At 38.2% G+C, this 5,489-nt stretch overlaps 1 non-coding gene across 1 annotated transcript; it reads left to right on the forward strand.

The window, feature by feature from the left end:
- The first annotated feature begins 5,000 nt into the window (after window positions 1–5,000).
- Window positions 5,001–5,109, forward strand: LOC141620423 (small nucleolar RNA R71). Its single transcript, XR_012531961.1, has one exon. It is a non-coding gene; the product is annotated as a small nucleolar RNA R71 (small nucleolar RNA).
- Window positions 5,110–5,489: the final 380 nt, after the last annotated feature.

Raw genomic sequence — 5,489 nt, forward strand, 5'->3', positions numbered from 1 at the left:
GTTTTCGTTGTAGTCAAGTTAGATACACTCTTTTACCTTCCTAGATACACTCCTCTAACAAGCTACATACATTCTTTTACCTTCCTAAATACACTCATTTACATTGCTAGATACACATGTCAAACAAGCTAGATACACTCTTTTACCTTCCTGATACACTTATTTACCTTGCTAGATACACATCTATAGCAAGCTAGATACATTTCTTTACCTTGTTAGATACACTCATTTACGTTGCTAGTTACGCATCTCAAACAAGCTAGATACATACTTTTATCTTGCTAGATACACTTATTTACCTTGCTAGATACACATATCTAGCAAGCTAGATACTTTTCTTTTACCTTGTTAGATACACTCATTTACGTTGCTAGATACGCATCTCAAACAAGCTAGATACACTCTTTTACCTTGCTAGATACACTTATTTACTTTGCTAGATACACATATCTAGCAAGCTAGATACACTTCTTTTTTAAGTTCTAGTATGACTTAAATACACTCCTTTAAGTTGCTAGATACATACTTTTAACAAGATAGGTACACTACTTTTAAGTTTCTAGATACACGCCTCTTTAACTAGCTAGATACACTCATTTTAAGCTACTAGATACATACCTTTAACTAGATAGATACACTCTTTAAGTTACTAGATACACACTTTACACTCTTAATTTGTTAGAAACAAACCTTTAGCGTTCTAGATACACTCCTTTAAGTTACTAGATACATACCTTTATCTAGCTAGATACACTTCTTTCGGTTATTAGATACATATTGTAATTAGTTAAATACAGTTTTATAAGTTATTAGATACATATCTCGAATGGTGATAGACTATTTATTTTTTTATTATCCCAATAAGTCAGTTACACCCTAGTACCCAATTAGTATCAATGATTTCAAGTTTGTAATTTTTTTTTTCTATTAACATACCTTTTAAACGAATAAAAGGATATGCTCTAAACACATGATTAGAGTTAATTGAATAATTTATCCGAGCTCGGGTTTGTTAGATTTTTAGGGTGTTCACAATTTATAATCGTCACATTCCTATGGCAGCTAATGATATAATCGTCTCCATGGCACAATTTTTTTTGGTGCCAAATGGGTATACGATCGTAACATTTCCACACTAATCTTGGCAGCCTTCATTCCGACATTGAAGAAAGCTGATACAATGTAGCTAGCAATATACAGGGGAATGAGAACAAGCATCGAAGAAAGCTGATATAAGCAATGTAGCTAGCAATAATATCATACCTCTAGCAAACCCTTTTCTCTGATTTGTTCAAAATGAAAACTACAATGTGAAAATTGACATACAAGTCAATTTATACTAATTCATAGTTAGTTTAATTAACTTGTTCGGAACCCGTAACAAAGTTATTGAATCCATCGAAGCGGCTGAAATCAATATATCCCTGCAAAAACAGAAAAAAGAGAAAACGGGAAGGTGTATAACAACTACACCACTACATTCAAAAAATGCACATTAATTTCAGAGACCGCGCTGACCATCCCATTCCGTCAATGTCGGTCATTTAGTGAAATAATCGTGACATGGGTTCTAAACCCGTCATTATCTAAACAGCTGATCCTATTTTTGCTATGGAACACGGATCACAACATTCACAGTTTATGTTCACTCCCATTCTCACCCATGAAAGCCAAACAGACTAATTAGTCAACAATATACTTCATATAGCCTCTGATTAGCATATGAATGTTCCACAAAATACATGGAATCCAATTGCATATCAAATATTCAACCCCACAACTGATGCATGACAAAATGCCGTATAAAACAAAACATGTGAAACTTTGTCATCAATAACAAACTTATCACTCATCAACCTACAACCAATTTTATAATTACAAAGTTACAATCATTATCGATTGCCAATGAGTGTCCGGACATCAGACATACCCACATATACATACCATTTTCTAACAATTACATAAAGAATGTTTCCGTTTAACACTAATACCCCCACAACAGGCTACTGAATCGGACAAATATTAACAACTAGCTACACAGAACTAACATTTGGCCGACTACATTTTTATATAAAAAACATAAGTTTCATCGTGTGATGCAATTTCTCAAATAGTCTCACCATACGTAGATTTGCCGAAAATTCAGACCCCACACATGCCAGTCGCCGACCCACTAACATCGTTGCCGGCGTCAATCTTGGCATCTCCGGTAGACAACCCAATAATTAACCACCCACAAACACCATATCATTGTTGTCATTCTCCTCCATCACCACTAGTGGACTCAAATTTGGCTGAGAAAGACATTTCCCGAGACAAAATATTCGGACTAGCCCATTTTTACAACCTTTTTTTGAATTTCCACCTTTTTTAGCAGATCTATAATTAAAATCACTAGTTTTTAGAAGTTGAAAAGAACTAACTCACCGGAGAAGGGAGATGCAATGAAAATTCGACGATAGTATACTGGAGTGAGTCGTCGGAGAAAGGAATTGGTCGCCGCAGTAAAGGCGATGCGTGAATGATAAAACGAAGAGACATTAAAAACAGATGGAGAAGATGAAAAACAAGACCGTCGGCTGCGAAGTTGGGTTTGAGTGATCGGTGTATGAGTGATCGGCGTCGGAGTCCCGTCAAGTAGGTCACTGTCGGAGGGTGGTGGTCTGGGGAGGTGGAGGAGGGGTAGTGGGTGGTGGAAGGGATGAAAAAAAATAGAAAAGACTAATGTCACAGGTGGGTTGGTTTTTTTAATGTTGGCCTGATCGTTGATTACTCAAATCTAGTGGTATGTATTAGTTAAATGCATGATTCCGAACTTTAGTTATGCACCGAACCCCGAACCCCGACCCTATATATATATATATATATATATATATATATATAATTATATATTTATATTTTAAGGTTATTACATTATATCATTTGGCTGCTCACATTTTGCTTATTTTGTGTCATTTGGCGGCTCATTACCATAGGGAGCCAGTGTTGACTCTGTTGAGGTAATGGCGTACGTTTGCAAGATGACACATTGGAGAAGTAGTGGAGTCTATGAGTAATCAGTCAAATGTTATTGCTAATCCAAAAAAAAAAAACACTCATCCAATTACACACAACATTTGAGTATGGAAAAAATGACAGTAAAACACAACTCAGAATGTTTCCTTAAGCCTAAATACTATGTTATGGAATCCAAAAAACCACATTACTTAGCTCCATTAGATCTCATCAAATTCTCTTTTCCCTACATTCAAAAGGGTCTTCTCTTCACCAAACCATCTCAATCATTCTCGATTCACGGCTTCCTCCAAGGTCTTAAACAATCGCTTTCACTAACCCTTGTCCATTTTTACCCATATGCCGGTCAGCTTGCCACGCGAGTAGATGAAGCTAACCATGAATGCCTCATCTATGTAGACTGCAATAAAGGCCCTGGAGTGAAGTTCATTCATGCTACTTTAGACTCGACCATATCGAACATCCTTTCACCAACTGATGTTCCCTTGGTGGTTGATTCATTTTTTGATCACCATAAGGCATTTTGCTATGATGGCCATACAAAATCTTTGTTATCGGTTCAAGTCATAGAATTGCTCGATGGTGTCTTCATCGGTTGTTCTGCGAATCACGCAGTTGTAGATGGGACTTCATATTGGGAATTCTGGAACCTGTGGTCTGAAATTCACATGTCAAAGAGCAAAGGGGTTTCTAAGTCGCGCCTGCCAGTGTATCAACGGTGGTTTCCTGATGGGTTTGGCGAGGCTAACCCTGTTCTTCTTCCGTTTACTCACCCTGATGAATTCATAAGTTGTGTTGAACCAACTCAACTCAGGGTTAGGTTATTTCACTTTACTTCCAAATCCGTACAAAGACTAAAAGCCGAGGCTAATAAAGAGACTGATTTCAGCAATCTTTCCTCTTTTCAGGCGTTGTCAGCGCTTGTATGGAGGTCAGTGATTCGAAGCAATAGGGTAAGTAAAAATCAAGTCACTAACTTCAGATTAACTGCTAATAACAGGCATAGATTAGACCCACCTTTGCCTACACAATATTTCGGAAATTGTGTGAGTTTACTGAAATTAAGTACAACAGCTGGCGAACTACTTGAAAACAGTTTAGGGTGGACAGCATCATTGCTGAACAAATCAATTGTAAACCATAATGAAAAAGAAGTGACCGATTCCCTGAAAGCCTGGCTGGAGGCGCCTTCTATACCCATCCACGGTATAGTGTATGATTCCAATAGTGTGTTGAGCTCGAGTTCACCCAGATTTGATATGTATGGCAATGAATTTGGACTAGGGAAAGTGTTTTGGTAAAAATTTACCGATTACGAATATTTTTATGTGAGTGATAGTGAATAATCTAATGCCAATTATGTTTTAAATGTTGGTCGATCGACCTGAATTACTGGCATTCAGACTCGTTTTTGCATCAGAATTCAAACGAGCTTCTTCATCATTTCCCGAGTCTTCCTTTGGCTCGTCGGGACTTTCATAAGAAAGGCCACTTCTGAGATTGATGGCATTGATCGTCTCAACCGGCCCTTCACATTTAATTGAAGAATTAGCGGCTTGCTTAGCCTCCATATTCTCCAATTGTTTCACAAAATTCCGTGAGGACTCAATCCCATTTTTGCTTCCATATTCGCCACTTGAACCAAAAGGAGTTGGACCATCTCTCTCAACTTCTCGATCTCATCTGAGTTTTGAACAGGAATTTCGACTTTCTCCTTGGAAGCTTCAGAAGTCTCGAGCTTCTCGAGACGGGTAGAAATGGAAGTCATAAGTGTCATAACGGCAGTCATTTCTTCACTTTGCTTTTGTGACTTCCCGCGTGAACTTCCAAACTCAGCTTTATGGACTGCCATCTCCTCAATAGTGTTCCAACCTTTACTTTGACCGGTATTATTTTGGAACCTACCATTAGCAGCTGCATCCAAAATGACCTTGTAATCATCATATAAAGCATTGTAAAATAGATTGCAAAGATACCATTGCTGGAAACCATGATGAGGGACAGCTCGGACCAAACTTTTGAAACGTCCCCATGCTTCACAAAAATCTTCGTCGGCTCCTTGTTGAAAACTCGTGATTTTACTCTTCAAGGCATCAGTCTTCGAAAGCGGGAAGTACTTCTTGTAGAAGGCTAGTGCTAAAGATGTCCAATCAGTGACTCACCGCTACTCTATCAAGGTAGCGATACCAATCTCGCGCCGAATCCTTCAAGGAGTATAAGAACATGAACCCCTTTACTTCATCTTGAGTTACCCCCCCCGGTATAGGTATTGAACAAAGAATAGTCCGTGAAAATTTCCATATGTTTCAAGGGGTCTTCATCCGGTAGACCCGCTGAACGATTCCGTTCCACTAAATCAATATAAGAGGAACGAAACTCGAATTTACCGGTAGAAGGGGTAGGAAACTGTTGCCCCTTTGGAAGGTGGTGCTCCTTTGGCTGAAAATTATCATATATCGTAGCCATAACTTCCA

Source organism: Silene latifolia, chromosome 1, assembly GCF_048544455.1.
Source record: "Silene latifolia isolate original U9 population chromosome 1, ASM4854445v1, whole genome shotgun sequence".
NCBI lineage: Eukaryota > Viridiplantae > Streptophyta > Magnoliopsida > Caryophyllales > Caryophyllaceae > Silene > Silene latifolia.